General features: G+C 44.4%; 1 protein-coding gene across 3 annotated transcripts in view; it reads right to left on the bottom strand.

The window, feature by feature from the left end:
- Positions 1 to 27,967, bottom strand: part of LOC122806267 (SRSF protein kinase 1-like) — a 1,654,485-nt gene that overhangs the window by 924,060 nt on the left and 702,458 nt on the right. The window lies entirely within an intron of this gene.

Here is a 27,967-nt window from a genome sequence, read left to right as displayed (position 1 = left end):
GCTTGCTCTTAGGTTCATAGGTAGGTACTAGGCAATCGTCCCAAGAACCCTATTGCAAGCCTAGCCAACAAGGTTACATGGCTTTCGCCACCCAAGTAAGTTATTTTCCTGTGCCCCTGTCGAGCAGAGCCACAGAAGTGATCCCCGGAGTGAATTTCCTATTTCCTATCCACTCAAGATTTTTCTTAAAGACTGCTAATGAGGAACTTTGCTTGACATAGATAGGAAGTGTGTTCCAGAATATGGGAAGACTCTGGGACAGGAATCTATCCCTCCAGCATGTTCTGTTTAATGTGGTGACCAGGTTTAGGTCCCAAGAGTGTGATCTTGGTGGGATTGGGATTTCTTTCGGTGTAGAATGTCCAACAGCTCTGGGTTTGACATAGCTTTGTACATTAGGCAGAGGTCAGATCAGAGTAAGCAATATGCTACGGAGTAAAGCTGGAGTTTTTTGAGACAGTCAGCGTAGGGCATCTGAGACCCGTAATCCTCTCTGTGAGGTACTTCTGAGGCCTTTCCAGCTGTTGCAGATGTCTTGTGGGGTAGATTCCAAAAGGGGCGTTGTACTCTATAATGGATCTAATGAGAGCAGAGTAGAGGGGAACAATTACCTCTTTTTCTGAATGTGAAACCTTTCATGATGAGGTGTGCCACATAGAAGGATTTCCTGACTACTGTGGCGATGTGATTATCAAAGGAGACTACTGTCCACCTGAGTCCCAAGGTCTCTTATCACACCTTCGGCGTTGCAGAATGACACCTATGTGGTAGTTCATGGGTACAGAGTTTTTTCCAAAGGGGATGACAATGCACTTTTTAGCACTGAGCTTGAGGCCATGACTCTGACACCAGGCATCTGTCTCAGTGAGGCCCTCCTGTAGGATGTCCATGTCATTTGGGGACTCTACTATGGCTCCTAATTTGCAGTCATCGGCGAACTTGGTCAGCCAGAGGCCCTCTGTGTTAGCCCGTATTTCAGAGAAGTAGATACCAAATAGGAGAGGACCCAGGACTGAACCCTGTGGCACTCCACTTGTCACAGGTTTGAAGTCAGACTTGGAAGTCTGCAACTTTTACAGTGTGGGTTCCGTCAGTGAGCCACTTGGCGACCCATCTTGCGATGTAAGGATTTATACCCAGTTTAGTGAGTTTATCTATAAATCCAGAATGGGGGATGGTGTCGAAAGCCTTGGCAAGGTCAAGACAGGCTGTGTGAACTGCCTTACCCTCATCTACGGCTTTGGTGACAGTTTCAAAGTTGTCGATCAGGTTCAGGAGGCATGATCTGCCTTTCACAAACCCGAACTGGGTGGGCTCCAGAGTTTGGAGGTTACCAACGTCTTTGTTTACAAGTTCCATGATACGTTCCATGGCCTTGCAGACCAGACTCATCAGGCTAATAGGGCGATGGTTCCCAGGGTCCGTGGTGGCTCCTCCTTTGTGGAATGATAATAACTGCTGCTGTGCACCATTCAGTGGGTACAAAGCCTGATGTGAGGTTATCTGGAAACAGGGACCAAAAAGCAGTACAACTTTCGCCACAGAAGAGACAACTAATGAGCCACAGGATGCAAAAATTAATGAAGTGAAGCGCTTTTCGTCTGCTCGAACAGCAGACTTCATCAGGTCTGATGAAGTCTGCTGTTCGAGCAGATGAAAAGCGCTTCACTTCATTAATTTTTGCATCCTGTGGCTCATTAGTTGTCTCTTCTGTGGCGAAAGTTGTACTGCTTTTTGGTCCCTGTTTCCAGGTTTCTACGTTTGTGTTTGCGAAGGATTACTGATGTGAGGTTATGTTTGAACATGGTGCTTAGGTGGGGGGGGCCAGTTTGTTCTGAAGTTAGTGTAGAACACAGCCTGGGATGCTGTCGGGTCCCATTGATGCTTTGTTTTTGGCTTTGGAGAGTGCAGTTTTTACCTGTGCAGTTGTGACTGCAGGGCCTCTGCATTCTTCCAGTACATCAATGGGCCCATTGGGGGGGAGAGGGGGTAAAGTTATCACTGAAACTATCAGCCAGGATGTTGGTGATATCAGTTGGTTCTGTGATTTTCGTCCCATTGTGCTGTAACGCAGAGCAGATCTGGGTGTTGCCATTGAGATTTCTGACATAGCTATAGAATGCTTTGTGGGTGTCCTTGGAATCAGTGGTAATCTTGTTTTCGTAGCTAGCTTTGGAGGATTTTATGAGGGATCTTAGCTTCTTACTGAGGATGACCAGGGTACTTCTCCACTCATGGGATTTTACTCTCTTTTGCAACAGTTTCTTCCTTCTGTTGTAGAGTTTGTTTACAGCAGGGGACCACCAGTCTGGCTTCCTATTTTTGGAAGATAGCATCTTGGTTCTGTTTGCAACAGCACGATTCATGCACTTGTGTAAGTGCTTATAGAGTGCATTTGTGTAGGATTCAGCAGTCCATAACTGTATTTGTCCATCTGCATAGGTGTCATGAAGTTTGCCACTTCTGCCTTAAGAAGCATGAAGTTGGCTTTGTAAAAAATATTTTTCAGTTGTTTCCTTGATGGAAGGTGGGGGTGGGATGTGGATATTGATGGTGATTAGCTTATGGTTGGATCTGACCACCGAGGATTTGACTTCAGGTGTAGAACACCGGTCACACATGTTGGTAATGACTAGGACTAGGATATTTGTGCCCCTGGTTGGGGTGTGGATAAGTTGATCCAGGCCATTGGAATTTATGAATTCTAGAAAGCGTTAAACGAAGGAGTTGGTACACAAGTAGTTTTCCCAGTTAATGGTGGGGTAGTTGAAATCTCCCATTATTAGGGTGCTTGGTTGAACCCTAATATTTTCTAGTATATCAAGAAAAGGAGTGGGAATCCTGGGGCATGGTAGGGGATCTGTAGCAAGCTACAATTTGGATTGCAGTTTTGCCCAGAGTTTCAAAAGAAAAGGACAGAATTCCATTTTACAAAACATTATATAAAGCTATCGTTTCTTAGTTTTGTTCACTAAAGGACTGCAATTTATTTTCACAGATGTGCCTGTATTCCATCTAACTATTAAATCGCCCCTAAGCATCCTCTGCCAAGAGGACTAACAGCTATAAAAGCAGAGCACCTGTTGTGTGTAATAACCTCATTCCACATGACTTGATATCAACATAGTATACATTTACTCAGTAATTTCAGAGTACAGATATGTGACTGTACTTGACTCGCTCTTCATAGTTATCAAAGTAAAGCTGATGAAGCTGACAGCAACACTCCTAGCTCATTTATGCCTGAAGTGCTCACAGTAATATGTGATATGCTCTTCTTTGCAGGGTCTATGACAACTGTGCAGAGCAATGAAAAGGAAAAACATGAACGATTAAACTGAAGAAGCAAAGAACATTTTTCAGTTTTACTTTACTTGTACAGCTCAATGTTTTTCTTATATTATGTAAGCAGCTTAAGTTTAAATGCTCTATTGAATGCTGCAAATTCACTGCATTAAACTATACATCTCAGACTACAGTCCATCTCTGAATTCCTTAACAGTTCCAGAAGCGCAACACATTGACTGCCTGCAGTAACTGCAGCAGGTTCAACACACAGGCAGCACAGCATACACACAGCACTGTATCTGGGAGTTAATTAAGGGATGGACAAATATCAAAATGGAAGAGTGACTTGTAGTAGTTTACGATGGAGACCTGTACAGTCATTTTGTCTTTCATTTGAAAGACGGTATAATTAAAGCTAATACGAAACCTTTCCTGACCGTGTAAATTGTCAGAGAACCACATGCTAACTCCAGAAATTTTATTTAATGCTGACTAAGATGAATGACAGAGAAACTTTAAAAGGTGGTGCGTACACTACTGGTTATCACAGAGGAAGAAGCCCTGAAAGTTTATAATATTTTTAGATCCGAGAGAAACAAATACAGCTTAGCGAAACGGTGAGACAGATGTTTCAAAAGTACTTTAAACCCAAGGAAAATCTCATGTATTCACCATTTCTTCTTCATGACAGCACATGGTCCCTGTAGAATCTAGTGATGTTAATGCACTGAGTTAACAAAAATGTGTTAAAGATTGTGAATTTAATAAGTTAGTAATGTGTATAGTACTTAAATTTACTTAAACAGAAGACCTTGAAGCCAGTTTAACACTGCATCAATCTGATGGGTGTACATAAAGACAAAAAGTATAGATGTGTACACTTACCATAAATGCAGATGTTAGAGTGTATTCACTGCTGCAGACATCACATTTGGGTTATCCGCCTGCAGGTAGCTCTCAGCCGGCCTGAATACCAGAGTCTTGGATTCCTGCGTCGGATGCTGTCTTCTTCCATGACGTCAGGTCGTCAGGGGTATAAAACATGCAGCCGACCCCATTATATCAGTTTTTCTTGCCCCAGATGTCAGGTGCCCCCACAATGGGAAGCAATTATATGTTACGCAACACCCCCATCAAAAAGCAAATACACCAGAAAGCTTAAATACACCAAACAAGAAGGAAAGGTAGAGCCAAGAGAAGTCAGGGGGCTGGAGGGAGGGTAACCAGGACTGCAACAGTGAATAAACTCGAACATCTACATTTATGTAAGTGTACACAACTGTACTATGTTCTTCGTGTTTCACTGTTGCAGTCTTTACATTTGGGTCGATTCCGAAAGCTAAGGAAAGGAGGAGAAGTTAGAGAGCATCAGGGCCAGTTATTAAGCCCTGCAAAACTGCAGTGGCAAAACCAGCTCTAGATTTAGAAAAAAATAGGCATGTGGTAGTGCTTGGTGAAGGTATATACAGAGCTCCAGGTAGCAGCTTCTAGGATGTCTCTGGTAGGGACACCTCTGAGAAAGGCTGTAGAGGTAGATGCAGCTCTGGTGGAATGAGATCTAATCCCCTGTGTGGTAGGTTTTCCATGGTGCTTACAGCAGAAATGAATGCAATGGGCTATCCACTTAGAAATGGTTTGCTTTGAAATGTCCTTCCCCTCCGCCCCTGCAGCAAAGTCAACTAGCAACTGTTTAGATTTTCTGAGAGGCTTACTCCTGTCCAAATAAAATCTAAGTTGCCTGTGCACGTCCAAGGAGTGCAGTATTCCTTCTCCTTTGTTTTGTGGATTTGGGAAAAAAGTAGGCAAATGAATGGACTGATTAAGGGCCACACTAGACACCACCTTGGGAATAAAGGAAGGATTAGTCCCGAGGGACACCCTGTCTGCATGGGAGATGATGAATGGCTCCACTGTCATGAGGGCCTGCAATTCAGACACTCTTCTTGCTGAAGTGATGGCTAGAAGGGAAGGCCGTTTTCCAAGAAAGGAATTTCAACTCTGCAGCTGGCTCAAAAGGAGGAAGAGTGAGCTTTTCCAATACAAAGTTAAGGTCCCAGGCTGGAGTAGGCGGGTCTCCTGGGTGGTCTTAACTTTTTGGCCCCTCGGAGGAATTGCTTTAGAAAGGGGTGAGAGAAGAGGGGTGGGTTCAGTATTATAATGATCTGAAATGGCAAAGGCATGAATTTTAATTGACGAGAAGGAAAGGCCCTTGTGGAGCATTTCTGTTAAGTACTGAAGAATATGAGGTAAGCTGCGCACCGTTGTGCCCATCCCCAGAGTCTGGCTCCAGGAACAGTATCTTTTCCACTTTACAGCATAAGATTTTCTAGTACTAGGCCTCCTTGCTTCCAGAATGACATCTAGCACCTGCTTACTGAGGGATGCTATTGGAGAGCTCAAGGAATTAGCCAGGCTGCAAGGTTCTGGGTTTGAAGCTGAGGGTGCAGAATCTGGCCCGCCTGCTGGGACAGCACAGAAGGTGTCTGAGGTAGGTGCCATGGCTCCAGCAGTATCATACTGAGCAAGAGGGGATACCAGTGTTGGCATGGCCAGTCTGGTGAATTAAGTATTGTCCTTGGCTTGTCCTGTTTTATCTTTAGCAGAATCTTCGAGAGGAGAGGCAGAGGGGGAAAGCCATAAACAGAGAAACTTTCCCAGGTAAAGCTCAGGGCATCCACTTTCCAAGCTTGACTGTGGGGAGTCCTTGTGCAGAATTTGTCCAACTGGTAGTTCTGAGGGGAGGCAAACAAGTCCATCTCTGGAGTAACCAATTTGTTCCTCAAGAGGTTGAATATTTTTGGTTCCAGTTTCCATTCGTGTGGGTCCATGAGATTTCTGCTTAGGTTGTCTGCCAGTGAATTTAGCTTGCCTGGCAGGAATTGAGCTTGTAGATGCACTTGGTAGCTCAAGGCTGTGTTCCACAGAGCCATGGCTAGTCTGCAGAGAGGGTACGAGTGGGCTCCCCCCTGCTTGTTTATGTACCACATAACTGTGGTGTTTGTCTGTCTTTACCAATTTGTCCTGGAAGGATGTGGACTTTAAAGGCCGTCAGGGAATTCTGTACAGCTAACATTTCTTTTTGGTTGATATGCAGGTGCATCTGACTTGGGTTCCATTTGTCCTGAATGCACTGCCCTGCCAAGTGAGCCTACCATGCATAGTCTGATGCATCTGTTAGGGTTTGGGTGGCAGGGGATACAGTGAAAGGGAGCCCCTTGTTGTGGTAGCAGGCCTCTGCCCACCAAAGGAACTCTGTCTTTATACAAGGAATGATAGGAATCATTGATTCCAGGTCCTGAGAATGTTAACACCATAGGCTTTTTAGATACCATTGTAGTTTCCTCATATGCAGTCTTGCATATGGAATTAGTAGAATGCAAGAGGCCATAAACCCCAGGGCTTGCAGAATTTTCCTTGCAGATAGCTGGGTCTTTGTGGCCAGTAGTTTGAAGTAGGTTGTCAAATAAACTTGTTTCTCTGGTGTGAAGAAAACTATCTGGGAAGTTGTGTTCAAGCTTGCTCCCAGGAATACAATCTGTTGGCAGGGTACTAGGTGAGATTTATTTTCGTTTATGGTGTACCCCAGTGAGGACAGAAGCTTCTGTATGAATGCCAGATGTTTTAATAGCAAGTCCTGGCTTTTTGCCTGAATCAAACAATCGTCCAGTTATGGGTATATTTGAATATTTCTCTGCCTGCAAAATGCAATGGCTGGAGCTAGACACTTTGTGAATACCCTGGGCGTAGTAGATAAGCCAAAGCAGAGAACTGATAGCGCATGGAGCCTACCCTGAAGCGCAGGAATTTCCTGCAAGATTCCCTTATTGGAATGTGTAGGTAAGCTTCTTTTAAGTCTAAGGTTGCCAACCAGGCATCTTTGCCTAGCATAGGAAGTAGCTGTTGAAGTGTTAGCATTTTGAATTTTGGGATTACCAAAAATGTGTTTAGAATTGAGAGGTCCAAGATAGGACGGCAGGAGCCGTCTTTTCTGGGTACAAGTAAAAGTCGAATAAAAACCCTATCACCTTTCTTCTGCTGGGACAGGTTGAATAGTCCTGATACTTAGAAGAGAGAGAACCTGCTGTTGAGCCTCTGCCCACTGATTTGGGGTAGGTCTGGCCAACCGTTTGGGGTTGGGTAGGGTGTGGAAGTGGAATCTGTATCCTTGAGAAACTATATATAAAACCCATTTGTCCTGGGTCATGAGTTCCCAGTTTTTTACATGCAGGGCAAGCTTCCGTCCTTAGGGAGCAGGCAGTTGAGCAAGGCTTGGGAGGGTTAAGGTTAAGTCATTGTGACATTTTTCCGTAAGGGGGTGTCTTACTACTTCCTGCTTTGGAAGTGGGAGCCCCCCCACTGCTTAAGCCTGTGCGTAGCTTGAGACTGTAACCTACCTAGGTGGTCTGCTGTTCCTGGCTTTGAACTGAGACGGCCTGGAAGAGAATGGAGAGGACCAATTCTCTGAAGGCAAATGCCTACTAAATCTTGGAAGCTGTACTTGCAGGAAATCGTTAACAGTTTGCATAGATTTAGCTTTTTCCTCCATCTTTTTGGGGACTTCTGCTTTGTTGCCAAACAGGCGGGTCTTGGTTTAAGGGAGCATCCAGTAATTTAGCTTTAACATGATCTGGCAAGTTTTGCTCCTTAAGCCAAGCATGCCTTCTAAGTACAGACCCAGTGACAGCAGCCCTGCAAGATGCTTCTAAAGAATCAAAACCACAATGCAAAGTATGTTTACCAACTTCTCAGCAAAATGCATTAAATCCTGTAATTCTTTGTATTCAGCAGAGTCCGGAATCAACATTATTTTCTGTTTAAGTAGTCCTATAATGAGTCTACTACTAAAGCCCGAAAACGTCATTTACTGACAATAAATTTACCGACACGAAAATACCGACAGCTTCTACCACCGAAAATCAAAGTTCCCGACATCAAACTGACCGACAATGGATCAAAAACTCTGCCAACATCTCATTTGATGAAAGCGCGATATAAACGCAAATAGTCACATCAAGCATTATTAACATATAAAGAAGTGGTGCAAATAACAATAGATTAAATAAATCCAAACAGTGTGATCCATCTCTCATGTAACGCTTCCGAAGATTCAAAGTTCAATTTAAAGCTGCACAATAACATGTACAATTTAACCGTGACACTAAAGCAAAATAATGTGATCCATCTCACATCTAAAGAATCTGAAGCTTGAAGGTACTTTTCATAAGTAACTGCACAATATTATTATAGCCCAACTGTCAGTCCGAATACTTATGTAGTGAGTACAATCGTACTTGACGCTCCAAATTAACGTGCAGCCATTCAAATTAAAGTGCACCACGTCAAATTACAATACGACAATAAATTTACAACTTAAGAAGCCTTGCAATACTACGAACAAATTCCACTGCGCTGTAATGTTCTCTGTTACTTAAAACAGTACGGAATTGTTCATGCCGTTTTAATAGTTTACGCTTTTTTTTAGGTGAAGGTGGAAATCCAGATGACATGCATACACGCAATTCATCTACTCTATTTTGTTCATGTGCCAAAGCCTGTATAACTAGATGTAGATCTACGTTCTTCATTCCTATCAAACACTTTAATCGTCTATGCCAAGCTTCCACAGAATTCTGCGTACGGGTCAAATTTAAATCATTCAAATCAGACACATTCCAGAATGACATAGGGAATAAAGGAGGAAATCTAATAGAAGTCCTCATTCTAGTAGTAAATTTCCGTAACTTGCCATGTACATACCAGTCATTAAAATATTTCAGTAATTCACGTCCTTCTACTGGGAAGGTGGAATGTAGCTGTTCAAACACATCTTTAACATCACCTTCTGCTAGAAACGCTAATGATACTAGCGATTTCACTTGTAATTGAAAGGTAGCATTGGTATTGTACAATACTGTCAACCCTAAAGACTGTACTTTCCTCCATAGGTTCTGCCCAAAATGAAATAGACACCCTTTAGACTTGGCCCCATCAATGTTTAGTCTGATACTTTTAATAGCCGCTACTTCAAAATCACAAAGTACAAATTTTACGTTACATCCCAGACTGTTACTGTTTAATAATTCAAACACACTGTGCCATAGCATATTATAACACTTTAAGGATTTTTTATTCATGACAGCGTACACTAGTGGAACTACTTTACTATACTGTCCACATTTAATAAAGCCATGTATACTGTATAGTTGTCGGCAATCAACCTGTTTAGTGAAGTAAGTCCCATCCATCAGCCAAATAGTAGCACTGCTAATGTCAGACAAGTTTGCTATAGTTGTAAATACATACACCACGGTGTGGCTAGTCTTGTCTTTTGCACGTTTTGCAATAAAACCACCCGATTTCAAGTGGTAACGGTCTACATTAAGATTACGTATATTCACAGAAACATCCATATTAGCAACATTTTCTCTCCTGCGTACCCTACCAACTGTTTGCAGAAGTGAACGTCTACTAGGGATACCTTGCACAGCGTCCGTAGACATCATAGTTATGTCAACTATTGAACAGGGGTTGTCTCTACTGTATTTGGCTCTTAATTTAACATCACTGTTGAACTTATACCGCTGCAACTCCGTAGGGTCTGCGGTATGGTCATGGCAAACAGATTTTAATAGTTGCTCTCCTTCTGCAACTAACAGAGTTACCTCTCTACCTTTACATCTTTGTGCTTTCTTTTCCTTACATCCCCAACACTGACGATTCCCTCTGCTTCTTTCAAGATGGTAAAGGTAACCGTCGAGCTCCAACATAGGTTTACTCCTTTGAGATAGAACTGGTGTGTATGTATTTCCCAGGATTCCTGGAAAATCGCGTAACGTCTCCGCCATATTCAATGCGTATTACTACGAAACAGAATACACAATACTGATATTTATATCATGCTGTATGACACATCTTTATAATTTTGTTTATTCATGTAGTCGGTTTACCGATAGTCGGTAAAACAGTGTTTCGGTATTTTGACAAGTCGGTAATTCCACGTTGGTTAAATACGTGTCGGTATAGAGAGTTTTCGGGCCTTAGTAGTAGACCCGTCCTTTAATATGTTACTGGTACTTTAACATATGAAACTGGCAATTTAAAGCCCTAATGGCCAAAGTAGCAGAAGTGTATACATTCTTACCCCACTTGTCCAAGGCTCTAGAATCTCTATCAGAGGGGGTAGGCTTTTTGGCAGCAGTAGCCTTAATGCCTTTTGGACCTTGGTAAATGGTCTCTGGATCCGCAGTAGGATTCTTGAAGAGGAACTTGAGAGTCAGGTACTCTAATACCAGTCATGTTTTCTGGGAGCTGGAGGTAGTGTCAGAGGACAGGCTAGATTCCAAGAAAGCATCATCTACAATGTCCAGAACAGTAGGGATAGCTAATGGCCTGTGTTGAGAAGGAGTAAGAATTCCCTAAGCCTCTTTTTGGAGTCTAATCTGGCTTTCCCAGCAGAAATGCTCCCTAAGTGTGTGCAAGGTTTCACCAAAAGAAAAATCTTCTGGAGGGAATGGAATACTCTGCATCAGAATCCTCGTAGGTAGATAAGGGCAAATCCTGGTAATCAGAAAATCCTGATCAGAAGAATCAGAAGGAAAATCAGTTCTAGGTCTCAGAGGGGAAAGGCTGGCTTCCCCGAATTAAAGCAATAAGGTAGGTCTTCAGCCATTCTAAGCATTTGATTTTTAGGCATCTGGGCCTGACCATGCGGTTTGCATGTCGGTTTTCTATGCGTGGTTCGAGTTTTAGGCCTGGATGAAGATGTTGGTGTCGGTTTAAAATGGAAGTCAGTAGACCTGAATACACCCTCAGAAGCCGGTGTCTGCACAGCGGCTCCAGACCCATCCAAGGTAGAGACATCTGCAGGTTCCATAGTCGAAGAAGCATCTCGTGGCATACCAGACTCTGAATGGGTCTCAGTAGAGGCCTGTGAATCTGAAGTAGCGGGTATCAGGGGCTGCAAAAGCGTCTCACTGAGTACTGGCGAACTGGCGACTAAGCTTAACGGAAGCGTTGTCGGTACTTTTGGACCTATGCAATCTGTCTTTATCCTTACGTTTTTTCATAACATCGGTAGTTGGATGGCTTACCGAAGTCATTTCTGGATAGTTATACAGAGTACCAAAATAATTTGCTGCAAAAATAGACAGACGACGAATAGTTTGAGGGTTGAATAAGGCACAAAACCGACAGAGAGGGACGTCGTGGTCTGGGCCTAAGCAAGAAATGCAGTACGAATTAAAATCTTTATGGAAGTATTTGCTTTCCACAGGTAAAACAATTGTTAACTTTTACTGACATAAGAGCAAGAAAAAGGATCCCCAATGGGGTACTTAGTTTTTTTGAAGACTTCATTTCTGAAACTCGAAAATGAAAATTTCAGGAGTTGGACGACTGGCACCTGCAAACTGCTTCGGGCACTGCGCGGCAAGAAAGACTGGTGTAATGGCATCGGCTGCATGTTTTATACCCCTAACAACCTGACACCATGGAAGAAGAGACAGCATCTGACGCAGGAATCCAAGACTCTCTTATTCAGGCCGGCTGAGGGCTAACTGCAGGCAGATAACCCCAAATGTTAGGACTGCAACAGTGAAACACTAAGAACATCTGCTTCTGCTTTGGGCACCACACGGCAAGAAAGACTGATGTAGTGGCTTCGGCTGCATGTTTTATACCCCTGACGTCATGGAAGAAGAGTTAGCATCCGACACAGAAATCCAATGACTCTGGTATTCAGGCCGGCTGAGGGCTACCTGCAGGCAGATAACCCAAATGTGATGACTGCAATAGTGAAACATGAACAACATCTAGGTCTATGAAATTAAAACAAGTACAGGAAATAGGACTACGTACAAGTAGTCTCTGACTCGGAAAAGAAAGGCATGAAATAAAATCAAAGACAGACTGGTGACTAATGGTGACAAACGTGAGAAAATGTGGAGCAGCTCAGACAATCAAAAGGGGAAACTAGCAACACGGTTAAAAATGCCCAGCATTTAATCAGTTGTGCAAAAGTGGAAAGATATTGCTTGTGTGAATACGGGAAAGGGGGGTAAGTTTCAGCCAAGTAATAAGCAAGCTGCAGAACAGTCACGAAAATAAAATGAATGTGAGCACACTAGTTGAAAGAGTAAATCTGTCACAGAAAAGATGCTAAGAGATAAATCTTGCAACTTGCAAGAGAAAGCGAGTTAATCAAGTAGTGTAGTTAAACTAGAATTTGGGTAGAGTGCAATGTCTGCTCAGTGGTAGGAACTGGTGTATTTTGTTTACTTACTTACTAGGACAGCACACTAATCTAAACAAACATGAAAAGAATGGAATAAAAGCCTTTCTACAGCCTGCTCACTTGTTGAGGCCATCTTGTAAAACCTAATGATTCAAATATTACTTACTATTGAATATATATATATATATATATATATATATATATATATATATATATATATATATATAAAAAATAGAAAAAAACACTATGTTGTTCAGAGTTTAAAAGCAAGTAAGCAAAGACTACATTAAGTACTCACTGTGATACTTTACAAGTATAAAAAAGAGGTTATGCCTTACCCATAACGTTCCATCAGTGTTGTCGATTTTAATCTATTTTTGACTGATGGATTACGGTTCCAATCCTCGGAACTGATCTGTCTGTTACATAGCTCGCACCAGCTAAAAAAAAAAACTTGAGCTAAAGGTCTACCCATAATGCCCCTCTCTACATTACCTCAGACAGAGTTTGCAGTCTTACAGTAGGGAATATATCCACATCCATATATACACAGACAGAAATTAAAACACAATGAAGAAGCCATGTTCAAAGAGTATCCTAACTGGAGACCCAGGACAAAAATTGCTCTGTCATGAGTCCCCAGGAGGGGTAAGGAGGGAGGGATGTAAAAAAATATATTAAGATCAACAATACAGATGAAACATTACATTAAGACAGAACTTCTTTATCTGATGTTCTCAATAGTAACCCATTCTTGATAGATGGAACAGAGTCCCCAGCTACTTTAGATCCTGGGTAGCCCTTTGGAAGAATATTACTGAGAACCACAGAACCAACACCAAATCCAATTTGTAATGAGTAATAAAGGTATGCAAAGTAGCCCATGTTGCTATTCGTCCATGGAAGTCTTCGAATGAAAAACAGATGAAAAGCCATGGATCTGATCTGGTGGAATGAGCCTTAACCAGCATTGGTAATTTTAGATCGTTGCAATCTCTTAGCCATTTTAACAAGGTAACGTTGGACACAGCTTTTCCTAAGATTATGCCAGCGAAGGAAATAATTGTTCTGATTTCCTGAATTATTTAGTTCTATTGAGGTAAAAACGTTAACCAACTGTGTATATCTAACAAGACTAGGCAGTATTCACTTTTCCTGATAAAATCTGGAAGACTGGTTAAGTCTATAGCCTGACTGATGTTGGAATCTGTAACCACCTTTGGAAGAAAGGATGGATTGGTCCTGAGTGTAACTCTATCTTTATGGAAAAGTAAGTAAGGGGGTTTTGAACACAAGGCTTGCAATTCAGATACTTATGCATAGGTCAGAGCTAAAAAGCAGAAGTGTTTTCTAAGCCAGAAACTTCAAATCACAAGTAGCTGCCAGTTCAAAGGGAATAAGTACCAGTGTTTGTAGAACATTCAGGTCCATGGTGGTAGAGGATCTTTAAATGGTGGCTTTAATCACATAGCTCCCTTGAGGAAGGCCTTACACAGTCTCTGTGAAATTAAAGGTAGATCTCCGAATCCATTATGAAAATTTGAGATGACAGCTAGAATTGCTTTAACAGTAGAAGCAGAAGCTCCTTTTGCAAAACAGATGGCCAGAAATTCCACCACTTTTTCAACTGGAGCTGAAGAGGGGTCGAGACCATTATCACAAGCCCAGATTGAAAACCTCTTCCACTTACTAAGACAATTCCCAGGTGGATCGTTTATGTGATGCAAGCAACATTTTTCTAACAGGGACGGTATATCATTATGCCTGGTGACTAACGGAATTGGAGGAACAAAGCAGTTAGCTTGAGACTTTGAAGACTGGGATGTACCAGTCCCTGAGGGTAAGATAGAAGGTCTGAAACTGGGTCCAGAATCCATGGACTGTGAACTAGATGAGGCCATAGGAAGGGAAACCAAATTTGTTAAAGCCAGTAGGGTGCAATGAGAATTTACTTTGTTTCTCAACCTGTCTGCTTTCTTGAGAAACAGTGGAATCAGAGAGAAAGGAGAAAAGGCACAGCGGAAACCCTAGGCCAATCAAGGAGAAGAACATCTCTCGGGGACTCCCCATGAGGGGGGAATCAGGGTAAAATAGCTTCTGCACTTGTTTGGGGTGAAGCAAAAAGGTTGCAGTAATGCTGGCCCCAGCGACGAAAGATCTCCGCTATTATGGGATTGAGAGACCACTTGCGAGGCAATAGAATAGACCTGCACAATTTGTCCACTATCACGTTTGAACTCCTCAAGATGTGCATTATCAGAAAGCGGTTGAAGGCAATGGCCCACTGCCACACTCAGAGCTTCTCAACAGAGGGGATAGGATCTGGTTACCACTTTGTTTGTTGACATACCAGACTACAGACATGTTGTCTGACTCAACTGCAACTGTTCCTTGAGGGAGGACAAAGTGAAATACTTGCAATGCCAGAGGCACCACCCTCAACTTCAGGACAATCACATGCAGATTGGCTTCTAAACTGGACCAAATGCCTTGGATGGTCTTTCCCAGAAAATGCCCCCCCCAATCTGGGAAGTATTTGTGGTCACTATAGCTTTTGGTTGAGAAGGAACAAAGGGGTGGCCCGGAAGAATTTACTCTGATTCCATCCACCAGGACGGGTCTTTTTTGCAGCGACTGGTGAGAACTAGGAGAGGGTTCATTGGGCAAGTTAGTATGGACCACTGATTCAATAAGTAGCCACTATAATAATCTCATGTGATATCTCGCCAAAGGGACTACAGTTACCGCCGCTGCCATGGACCCTAATGTTTGAAGTACCAGTCCAGCTTGTACTTTGTTTGAGGTCAGGAAACAATGAACCTGAGACTTTTTCCTGTACAACCTGCAAGCAGGTAGGGAGGCTATGCAAGAGTGTGCGTTTAGATGAGCTCTGATAAATTCCATATCCTGGAAGAAGTCAGTTGGGACATTGATCGTGATGCCAAGTTCATGAACGGCAAGATGATTTCTACCACTTGTAGCAGTAGATGTCTGGTGGAAGGGGTGATGAGCCAGTCATCTAGATAGATATGGAAACACCTGGAACCCGTGCAGTCTCAAGTGAGCTGCTACTGCTGCCATACATTTGGTGAACACACTGGGGGCTGTACTGAGACCAAACGGCAACACCCTGAACTGATGGTGACCAACTCCTAGCCGAAAGTGAAGAAACCTTCTTGAGCGTTTGTCCATTTTTATGTGGTAATACTAGTCTTGATGGATTAGAGCACATCCAATCGTTTTCCTCTAAAAAGGGAAGTGCTGACTGAACCATGACCATGCAGAATTTGGACTGTTGAACACTTTTTTTTTGTTTTAGAATGCTGCGATCTAGACTTGGTCTCCAGTTCCATATGTTTTTTGGCACTAAAAAAAACCTGAGTAAAATCCAAATCCTCTTTGGTCTGATGGGACTTCTTGGACGACTCATGTCTAGCAGTTTTTGTGCCTTAAGGCTGCTTGGGCCCTCTAAATGGGTGGAACGTCAGGGAGCCTTGATGGAGTTCTTGGGTAAAGAGAGAAGGGGATAAGGTAACCTCTGCAAATTCTAGGCACCCAAGCATCTGTGGTTATATGTTGCTAGGCTTAAGGGTGCAAATAACCACCCCCCCCCCCGACTGCTTTCAGAGATAAGCAATCGGGCCTCCATTCAGAAGTGCTGATTGGGTTAGCCAGAGAAGGACTCCCTGGATCCCTTGTTCGGCGGGCCACCTCTGCCTCTAGTATGGCATCTTCCGTTTGAAACCCCCCCCCCCCGCCTCACAGGGAGACTGCACCATGTGTCCTGGAAAGGCATCTGGGACTTCTTAAACCACATATTCCTGCTCCTCTGATTCCTGGAACAGGCTCGTTGATGAGCAGAAAAACATATGCCAAAAACGGTCTCTCTCTTTCTCACACGTGGATAGAGTTTCCTTAATGTTGGGGCCGAACAAAGATGACCTGTCAAAGGGAGCATTGACAAAGGAAGATATGAATGGCTCCGTAAACTCACATAAGCACATCCAAGTGTGTCGTTGAATAGCAATGCCTGAACTGGTCACCTTTTTAGCTGCATGTGCACTGAGCCTCATGGGGGAATTGATACAGACTCCAGGGTAGTGAGCTGGGAGGCTACTTTTTTCTAGACCTCCCTCCTGCTAGGGTGTCCGATAGCTCCTTTATCAAATCCCTTTGGAGCCTAGTAAAGTGTGCCATGAACTTCAAGGACCTAACAGTACAGGCCGATGATGCGTAGACTCACTTCCCAAATCTGTCCACTGTCCTCGGCCCTTGGTTAGGATGATGAACAGTGGAGCTTTCCTCAGCTGGTTCCTTTTCAGTGGCAACCGCCACCACCATGGCATCTACTGCTAAACCTTTCACACTGTTTGTGATCCTGAAGGTGCTGAGACTGTTCCATCTGGTCTCTGGGGAATTGGTTCTCTTGAATCAGGAGCCGTCCAAGCCCAATGACCGATCAGCTTAAGATAGTCAGTAGAAGGAGTCATCCAGGAAGTAGTTGGGTGAGCTCCAAATGCCTGCAAATACACAGACTCCTCAGAGAAACTGTCTTTGGACTTTTTGGAAATCCTCAAGCAAAGGGGTAACTGGATGTCTCACAAAGGAGACTTCTTCCAGGCATGACCAGGGGGAACCCACCCCCTCATTGAAATCTGTGTCCTCAGTGACAGATTCTCCAATGGAGTCTAGATGTTTCCTCTTAGTCTCTTCAGAGGGGGCTCCTCAGTGGGAACATCTGAGGAGGACTCGGAAGAAGGGTGGTCTTTGGACAATAATTCTTGCAGTCTTGGAACTTGCTGTCTGGGAATAGAGGTCAGTGCAAGTTTTGGAAGGACAGAGCTCAGAGGGTGAGACTCCATTAACATAAGAGCCACCTGAGAAGTAGCAGTGGCCAAGGCGCTCTCTCCATGGCTTGGAAAGCAGGCCCCCCGAGAAAGGATGGGAGCCCAGAACAGAGGCCGACAAACTCAGAACTGGAGTAGCACCCTGCCCAGAGAGACTGACCTAGCTCAAAGCCAAGGAAAGATTTTCAGCAGACGCAGACCAAAGTGATAAGGTCGACGCCGAATGAAAACAGGAGATGGACTCAACCCCAGGACCCCGACAGCAGATAACCGATCCTGGGGACCCATCGGTTCTGATGGCATGGAGAGAGTCAAAGCCGTGCCAGTAACCAAAGACAAAGATATTGTTGGCGTTGAAACCACTGCAGCCTGTGTAGTTGGAGTAGACCACTCTAAAGCCTGTGAGGTCAGAGGAGGAATCTATGTATGGGTACTGGGAGACAAATCCCCTACTCCAGGAGAGAGAGGGGGCTGAGAAGATGGAGGAAGACCCCTAGCCATCAGAAGTTGGTCCACCAACCTCAACATGTCAAGTTCAGAGAGACTCCTGGTGGAGTGAACAGAAAATCCTGAGGGACAATCAGGTCTTTCTAAGGAGCAGCTTGGAAGGTGACCCAGAAAGGAGTTGACCATAAGGATTATCTTGTCCTGGATGTATGGAATGCTGCGGTCTTTGGCACCAGGGGATAAGCTGCAGACTGCAGTGCTGTAGGAGTTATGTACTGATGTGGTAGCTGTTAAACTCAGTGCTGATATAGATGTTATACTTATACTGGTGTCGTACATGGTGACTATATCAAAATAGGTGTCGATGGCACTGAAATAGCAGTTGGTACAGAGGACTCAGTACGTTCCAAGATTTTTGGAACCTTAGACTTCGGTTCTGTAGAAGATCCAGCAGAAGAGCTTTTATGTTTTTTTGGTGTTGACGCCGATGGAGATGTCAGCACAGAGTGATGAAATTTTGAACCAGAGGCCAGAGGAGCCTGATCGGCCTTGGACAAGGCTTCTTCAAATGGCACCTTAAGGAGCCCTTTAAAAATACGCTTATTCTTATGTTCTGCCAAGGTTCTGTTACTAAACTGTGGAACACCTAAGCAATAATCACATTTCTCATACCAGTCAGAATTTCACATTTTTCTGCTGCATTCTTGGCACTGTTTAAAGCCTGCGGTAGATTTGACTTATCTGCCATGGTAAGCAAAAAAAGTGGGTGGAGAATCAAGAAAAGATAGCCCCACTCACACAGAAAAAAGAATCCTATCAGTGATTGTAGGAAAGACAATAAATCGGTAAGTAAGAGAAGGAAAAGAAAAAACTACCAGCTACGGTAGGCAAGAAATATCAAGTTGTACAAGGGACACACAGAAAGGGTAGCCACTTGAAAACAAACTACTAGCATAACTAGAAGAAAAATATTTAAGGAGAAAACTTTATATACGGAAAATTACAATTACATTTAAAGAATATACTTAGCTGCGAGAGATTCGGCTGATGAGTCTTTCTACAACAGTGGCAAACGAGATTGGCTGTAATGAAGACAGGGGTATTATGGGTAGACCTTTAGCTTGAGTGTTTTTTTTTTTTTTTGGCTGGCACGAGCTATATAAAGTACAGTTGTGTACACTTACCATAAATGTAGATGTTAGAGTGTATTCACTGTTGCAGTCATCACACTTTGGGTGGAGGCAGTCAAGAAGAATTGGGGCTGGCTAGTATACCCTGCAGGACTGCTGTTGCAAAACCCACCCTGGATTTGGAAAAGATAGGCAGGTGGAACTGCTTGGTGAAGGTGTGAACAGAACTCCAGGTAGCAGCTTCCAGAATGTCCTTGGTAGGGACTCCCCTGAGGAATGTTGTAGAGGTAGAAGTTGCCCTAGTGGAATGCGTTCTGACCCCATGAGGGGTTGGTTTCCCATGGTGTTTGTAACATAAATTGATAGTGTGCTATCCATTTGAAAATGGCTTTGATATGGCCTTGCCCTTGGTGCAAAACTGACTAGTAACTGGTCAGATTTCCTGAAGGGCTTAGTCCTATCAAGGTACAATCTGAGCCGTCTGTGCATGTCTAAAAAGAGTGCAGGATCCTTTCCTCTTCATTTTGAGGATTACGGAAGAAGGGTGGAAATCAATAGATTGGTTGAGAGCTACACTGGACACCACTTTAAGCATAAAAGTAGGGTTAGTCCTGAGGGAGACCCTGTCAGCATGAAAACTAATGAAGGGTTCCACAGCCATAAGTGCTTGTAGCTCAGACACTCTTCTAGCTGAAGTGATGGCCAGAAAAGTACAGTTTTGTACCTACCATAAATGTAGATGTCCGAACTGGATAGCATCTGCAGTCATAACAACTGGGTTGTCCTGTCGTCAGGCAGCCCTTCGGTCGGCCGGATTCCAAAGTCCGGTCCGCTTCGCTGATGTCGCACTTCACCCAACGTCATCTCTGCTGGTCTTCGGGTATAAAGGCATCAGCCGACGCCATTTTCCTCAGTGTTTCTTGCCCCAGATGCCAGTTGCCCTCTTGGAAGGCTATATTTTGGGTAAAAATGCCAATGTTTCCCAAAGGATAGAAGGCAAACACAAAAAATAAGCATGTATGTACATATATACAAACAAATACACCATAAGAGACTCCCCACCAGCTAGCTATTAGGAGGGTAAATACCCTAGGAGTACCACAGAGGGGAAGGAGGGAGGGTAATCCTGACTGCAGATGCTATCCAGTTCGACATCTACATTTATGGTAGGTACAAAACTGTACTATGTCCTTCATGGATGCATCTGCAGTCATAACAACTGGGTAGAATACCATAGCCAACTAGGGGAGGAGGAAGAATAGATTATGGTGTGGTTAGGATCCCTTGCAGTACAGCAGTGGCAAACCCTGCTCGGGATCTGGAATACAGAGGTAAATTATAATGCTTGGCAAATGTATGCACGGAGGTCCAAGTAGCCGCCTCAATAATGTCCTTGGTTGCCACTCCTCGTAAGAAGGCTGTGGTAGTGGCTGTTGCTCTTGTAGAATGAGGTCGTATGTTCTGTGGAATTGGTTTTCCATGGAAGGAGTAACAGAATCGTATGCAATTTCCTATCCATTTGTAGATTGTCTGTTTGGAAATTGCTTTTCCTTCCCTTCCTGTTGCATAGGCTACAAAAAGCTGGTCAGTTTTTCTGTTACTTTTTGTTCTGTCCAGGTAGTAGCGTAGCTGTCTGTGTACATCCAAGGTATGCAGCATTCTTTCCCCTCTGTTTTGTGGGTTGGGGAAGAAGGTAGGTAGGTGGATTGCCTGGTTTAAGGACACTCTGGATACCACCTTAGGCATAAATGTAGGATTAGTCCTCAAGGACACTCTGTCTTGGTGGAAGATTAGGAAGGGTTGTACAGCCATTAGGGCCTGAAGTTCAGAAACCCTCCTTGCTGAGGTTATTGCCAGTAGGAAAGCAGTTTTCCATGAAAGATGCTGTAGGTCTGCTGTTGCTGCTGGTTCAAAAGGTGCGAGTGTCAACTTTTCTAGCACAAAGTTCAAATCCCAAGCTGGCAGTGGTGGTTTCCTAGGAGGTTTTACATTCTTGATCCCTCTGAGGAACTGCCTGAGTAGAGGATGCGAGAAGACAGGTGGATCAAAGCTGTATTCTGCTGAAATAGCTGATGCATGTATCTTGATGGAGGAATAGGACAGGCCTGTATGTAGAAGCTCTGCCAAGTACTCCAGAATGTTAGCCATATCTATATTCGACACATCCTTCCCTCTTTCAGAACTCCAAATGACAAAATTTTTCCATTTCCCTGCATAGTTCCTTCTTGTTGAAGGTCTGCGGGCTTCAAGGATAATGTCTTTAACCCTTTGGGAGAGATCTGGAATAGTTGCTGCTATGTGATGTGCCATGCAGTCAGTTGCAACGTTTTTAGGTTTGGATGCATGATGCTGTAGTTGTTCTGAGTTAACATCAAAGGCATCAGGGGTATTGACCACATTTTGTCCCGAGACATGCTCCTCAGCAATGGGTACCAGTGTTGTCTTGGCCAGTTTGGAGCTATCAGGATTATCCTTGGACATTCCTCCTTGATTTTTAGTAATACCTTGTGTATCAAGGGAAGAGGTGGGAATGCATATGCTGTCAGGCCTTTCCAGCTGAAGGAGAGCGAATCCACTTTCAATGCAAGTGGATGGAATGTCCTTGTGCAGAATTTTTTGAGCTGGTGGTTGAGAGGGGAAGCAAATAGATCTATCTGTGGCATTCCCCATTTCTTTTTGATGGTCTTGAAGATGTCCGGGTGTAGCATCCATTCGTGAGCATCCGAGGTGGTTCTGCTTAACATGTCTGCTAGAGTGTTCTCCTTTCCGGTACAAACATTGCCTGTAACTGGATGTTGTAGCTGAGTGCCAGGTTCCAAAGGTCCAAAGTCATTCTGCATAGGGGTATGAATGAGTGCCTCCCTGTTTGTTGATGTACCACATGACTGTGGTGTTGTCTGTCCTTATCATCAAATGGCCTTCTTTGAGAAATGGTCTGAATTTTTGGATTGCCAGTTTTACTGCCAGCATTTCTTTTAGGTTGATGTGCAGGTGAAGCTGGTCCTGGCCCACAATCCTTGCACGCATTTGTCCAGCATGTGAGCCCCCCATCCTAGGTCTGAGGCGTCTGTTGTGATGGTCTGGCTTGCTTGATAGTTGTGAAAGGGTAAGCCTGGGTTTGACTGGCATGCTTGAGCCCACCATAGGAACTCCTGTTTTAGGCATGGGATTAGTGGAATTTCTGCTTCTAGGCTGTGCCTGTGTTGGGACCATAAATTCTTTAGGTACCACTGTAGTTTTCTCATATGCAGTCTGGCATGTGGAACCAAGATTATGCATGATGCCATGAAGCCCAAGGCCTGCAGAACTTTTCTTGCTGTTAGCTTGCTGTGGTTTGTTAGTGCCAAGAAGTAAAGAGGGAGATCTTTTGTTTTTCTGCAGTTAGGAATGCCATTTGTTTTACTGTGTCCAATTCCGCGCCCAAGAATGTCCTTGTTTGGGATGGAATCAGCCTTGACTTTTGCAAATTGACTGTGTATCCCAGTGCTTGTAGCAAGTAAATGACCCTTTGTAAATCTGTTGTCAGCTTGCTTTTGTTGTCCCCTTGTAGCAGGCAGTCGTCCAGGTATGGATAAATTTGGATTCCCTGTAGTCTGCAGTGGGCGATTACTGATGCCAGGCATTTTGTGAATACTCTGGGCAGTAGATAAGCCAAAGGGCAATGCTGAGAATTGATAGTGCTCTGATCCTGCAAGAAATCTGAGGTATCTTCTGCAAATTGGTCGAATGGGGACGTGCAGGTATGCCTCCTTGAGATCTAGAGTTACCAGCCAACACTCCTTGCCCAGCATGGGAAGAAGTTGCTGTAGGGTCAGCATTTTGAATTTTGGGACAATGATGTATGTGTTTAAGGTGGACAGATCGAGAATAGGTCTCCAACTTTTTTCCTTTCTTGGAACTAGGAATAGTCTGGAGTAGAATCCTTTGCCTTGTTCTGTTATTGGTACTCTTTCCACAGCTCTCATCTTTGTTAATTGCATTATCTGCTGTAGAGCTTCTGTTTTTTGGTTTGGAGGCAGGTTTGGCATTCCTCTTTTGACTGGTAGAGTGTGGAAGTGGAACCGGTAACCTTGGTCTATGGTTTGCAAAATCCACTTGTCTTTTGTGATATAGTGCCAGTTCTTTGAAAATAAGGTTAATTTTCCGCCTAAGGGTGCTGCTATTTGTTCCCTGGTAGGCGGAGTTAGAATCAAGTCACTGTGATTGCACTGTTGTAGTGGTAGTGGCTGTGCCTGTGGCTCTGTTATTACCTTGCCACTGTCGTCCTCTGTAGGCACCCCCTCTGGATTGATTTCTGCCTCTGGAACGTCTATTCCTGCCCCTTTGGGATCTTGTGGAGTCAGGAAAGGACCAATTTTTGGCAGGCCAGTTCCTGCTAAACCTTGGGGGCTGAACCTGCAAGAAATCTTTAACCGTTTGCACAGATTTTGCCTTTTCTTCCATTTTCTTCATTACCTGCTGGGCAGGTGTACCAAACAAACTGGTCTTATCCATAGGAGCATCTAATAACTTAGCTTTAACATGATCCGGTAAGACCTGTTCCTTCAGCCATGCATGTCTTCTTATCACTGTGCCAGTCATGGCTGATCTAAATGAAGCCTCCAGTGCATCATAGCCACATTTTAAGGAATGGTTACTAACCTGTTGTATGTTATTTACCATTTCTAATAGATTTTTCTTATCTAGAGAGTCATCAGAGGATAGCTTTTTAGTTAACTGATCAAGCATAAACTCTTGGTATTGTATCATGTGAAACTGACAGCTTAAAGCTCTAGCTGAGAGAGTAGCAGAGGTGTAAACCTTTTTGCCCCATCTGTCTAAAGACCTGGCTTCCCTTTCAGAAGGAATAGGGTTTTTTGCTGTGGTCGAGGCTACTGCCTTAGGGCCCTGGGATATAGTTTCGGAGTCTGCAAGTGGGGCCTTGTATAGGTGAAGATGAGTGTCTGGCACCCTGTAAAATCTATCTGGTTTGGCAGGTGCTGGAGGTAAGGAATCTGGTGCAGTGCAAACATCATTAAATGCATCGTCGACAACAGAGAGGACAGGAGGTATAGCTAAGGGCCTGTGTTGTGGTAGGTGCAGAAAAGTCCTAAGTCTTTTTCTGGAGTCTGAAAAATCCTGTTCCTGCCATTGGAATTGTTCTCTCATGGCATGTAAGGTTTCCCCAAAGGAGAATTCTTCTGGTGGAGAAGCAGCTGGAATGGATTCTTCAGCATCTGAATCCTCAAAATTGGAGAAAGGCGCCTCTGGCTGGTCTGTAATATCTGAGTCATCCGCAGAATCATCAGAGGACACAGGCTCGAGGGGCTCTGCTCTAGGTCTCTTTTCTGGGGGCTGAGAGGCCCTGTCTGGGTGAGATTGAGATCCCCTAATTAAGGATATTAAATCTTCTGCCAGAGTAAGCATTTGTGAACTAGAAGTGGGCCTGGTTGAGGGGGGTTTAACAGGCACTGATTTAGTAGATTTGGCTGCTTTAGCCCTGGCAAAGGCCTTAATAGACATGGCTGCAGGAGGCCTAGCAGCACCACGTGCTGGGGTAGAGACATCCAAAGGGATGGTGTCTGATAAGTCACTAGTAACCACTGTAGTAGGTAAAATTTCTGAGGGCGATTCAAGTAAAGTAACCGGAACCTCAGTAGTAGTCATTGATTCGGCTGTACTCTGATCAGTTTTCTCGGTTTCGGCCGAAACTGAGACACTCGCGGTTTGCTTAACCATGGTCGGTCTTTTTCTTTGCGTTTTTTAACAATTTGGGTAGTCGGAGGATCCGATGGCATAATGTACGCAAAATCAGAGCCGAAAAACTGTTCAGCAAACTCCGACCGACGTCTAAGCGTTCGTCGGTTGAAAGAGGCACAGGCCGAACAGGCTGCTGCGTCGTGGTCTGGGCCTAAACAAGGCAAACAGTAAGAGTGGAAATCTTTATGAGGTATTTGTTTCCCACAAGTTAAACAGTTACTGACTTTTTCTGACATCGGCTGAGGCAAGAAAGAGTCCCCAACGGGGTACTTAGCTTTTAGAAGTCTTCGAAGGAGTATTCGGTAGTAGTAATCTCTGGATCTGACCGACCGGCACTTGCGAACAGCTTCTGCTTCAGGCGCCACGCGGCAAGAAAGACTGAGGAAAATGGCGTCGGCTGATGCCTTTATACCCGAAGACCAGCAGAGATGACGTCGGGTGAAGTGCGACATCAGCCGAAGCCGGACCCGGACTTTGGAATCCGGCCGACCGAAGGGCTGACGACAGGACAACCCAGTTGTTATGACTGCAGATGCATCCATGAAGGACATCAAGGCTGTTTTCCAAGACAGGAATTTTAACTCTGCTGACGCTGCAGGCTCAAAGGGGGGGGGGGGGTAGCATGAGCTTTTCTAGTACAAAGTTAAGGTCCCTAAGTAGGGGTGGGGGCTCTCCTTGGGGGCCTTAAGTTGCTGGCACCTCTCAGGAACTGTTTGATGAGTGAGTGAGAGAAGAGAGGTGGCTCAGTGTTGTAATGAGCCAAAATGGCAGAGACATGGATCTTAATGGAGGAGAAGGATAGGCCTCTGTGGAGTAGATCTGTTAGATAATAGAGGATTAGAGGTAAGGAGGGCAGTGCTGTGTCCACTCCTTTAGACTGTATCCAGGAACAATACCATTTCCACTTATCAGCACAGGATTTCCTTATACTGGGTCTTCTGCCTTCAAGAATGACGTCCATCACCTGCTTGCTTAGGCTGGTCAATGGGGGAAGAATTCAAGGATTAAGCCAGGCTGCAAGGCTCAGGGTTTACAGTTGCGGATACAAGATCTGTCCCTCCTGCTGAGTGAGGAGGTGTTGGGATCTGGGGTAGGTGCCATGGTGGCACCAGTGACAGGCTGCGCCGTAGTGGGTACCACTGCTGGCGTGGCCAGTCTGGGGCAATCAGGATTGTCCTTGGTCTCTCCTGTTTTACGTTGAGTAATATTCTTGTAAGAGGAGGCAGAAGGGGAAATGCATGGATTGAGAGGTTTACTCACTGGAAGGATAAAGCAACCACTTTCCAGGCCCTGCAGTGAGGTGTCCTGGTGCAGAATTTGCTGAGCTGGTGAATGTAGGGGAGTCAAAAAGGTCCACCTCCAGGGTCCCCCATATTTCTGGGTTAGAAGGCTGAAAGTGCTGGGGTCTAATTTCCACTCATGTGGATCTAGGAGATTTCTGCTTAAGTCGTCTGCCAGAGTTTTGTTTGCCTGGCAGGAACTGAGCTTGCAGATGAATATGCATGTCCAAGGCTGTGTTCCACAGGGTCATGGCTAGCCTGCAGAGTGAGTAAGAGTGGGTTCCCTCCTTGCTGATGTACCACAACTGTGGTGTTGTCTGTTTTTATTAGCAGGGGTCCTGGTGACAGTAGGGATCTGAAAGCTGTCAGAGCATTCTTAACAGCTAGCATCTCTTTTTGGCTGCAGTGCAGATGAATTTGACATGGGCTCCAGTGGCCTTGAATGCACATGTCATCCAGATGTGCCCCCCCCAAGCACAGTCTGATGCATCTGTGGTTAGGGTCTGGGGAGTGTGGGGTTGTGTTAAGGGAAGTCCCTTGTTGTGCTTGTATGCTGCTGCCCACAAAAAAACTCTGTCCTTAGACAAGGTCCAGGTCCTGAGAATGTTGGCACCAAAGAATTTTTAAGTACAACTGAAGTTTCCTCATATGCAGTCTGGCATATGGAATTTGTAGAATTCAAGAGGCCATGAACTCTAGATCCTGCAGGATTTTCCTTGCGGATAGCTGGGTTCTGGTGGCCATCTAAACGAAGTAGCCTGTTAGGCTTGTTTTTCTGGAGTAAGGAATGCCATCTGGGATGTTGTGTCCAAGATTGCTCCCAGGAATACAATATTTTGACTAGGGACTAGTTTTGATTTATTTTTATTAATAGTGTACCCCAGGGAGGTTAGAAGGTTCTTTACAAATGTCAGGTGCTGCAACAGCTTTTCCTGACTGTCAGCCTGAATCATGCAATCTTTGGACAGCACAGGAAGAAGATTATGAAGAGTAAGCATTCTGACTTTTGGTACCATCAGGGAGGTGTTTAGAATGGAAAGATCGAGGACTGGGCACTAAGTGCCCTCTCTTCTGGGTACCAAGAAAAGTCTGGAATAAAAACCTTGAGCTATCCGTTCTGCAGGAATAGGTTGAATTGCCCTTATGGAGAGCAGGGAATGAACTTGGTTTTGTGCCTCTGCCCACTGGTTTGGAGGAAGGCCTGGGAACCCTTTTGGGGTTGGCAGTGTGTGGAAGTAAAATTTGTACCCCTGGGATACAATGTTGAGGACCCATCGGTCTTAGGTGATGGAGGTCCAGCTTTCTGCATGGTGGGCAAGTTTTCCTCCTAGGGGCACAAGCAATTGGGCAGAGGTGAGGAGTGGAGTTGAGAAGTCATTGTGAATTCTTTCCATAAGGGGGTGGCTTAGCACTCTCTGTTTTAGAAGTGGAGGTACTCCATTGCTTAGATCTCTGCATACTCCAAAACTGTAATCCAGGGGGTTTGTTTCCCCTTGGTCTAGCTTGAAATGGTCTTGAGGGGGCTGGGAAGGACCAATGTTTCGAGGGACAATGCCTACTGAATCTTGGAGGCTGCACTTGCAAAAAATCTTTGACCGTCTGCATAGACTTAGCTTTTACTTCCATCTTTTTTAGAACCTCTTCTGCTTTGGTGCCAAACAGATCGTACTTATTCATAGTAGCATCTAGAAATTTTGATTTGGCAAGGTCTGCTCCTTAAGCCAAGCATGCCTTCTCAGTACAGAACCAGTGACTGCTGCCCTGCAAGATGCTTCTAGGGCGTCAACCCCACACTACAAGGTATGCTTGCTGATTTGGCTTGCAGAATGCATAAGCTCCTGTAATTCTTTATTTTCTGCAGAGTCTGTAAAGGTAGATCATTTCTGCTTAATAAGTTCCATAACATGTTGCTGGTATTTCAGCATGTGAAACTGGCAATTCAATGTCCTAATGGCAGGAGTTGTAGAGGTGTATACTTTTTTACCCCATCTGTCTATAGCTCGG

The sequence above is a fragment of the Protopterus annectens genome, chromosome 7.part0, assembly GCF_019279795.1.
Source record: "Protopterus annectens isolate FY-2018-M chromosome 7.part0, PAN1.0, whole genome shotgun sequence".
NCBI classification, from domain to species: Eukaryota; Metazoa; Chordata; order Ceratodontiformes; family Protopteridae; genus Protopterus; species Protopterus annectens.
Note: the sequence above shows the minus strand (reverse complement) of the source record. Positions and strands in the feature narration are given on the sequence as shown.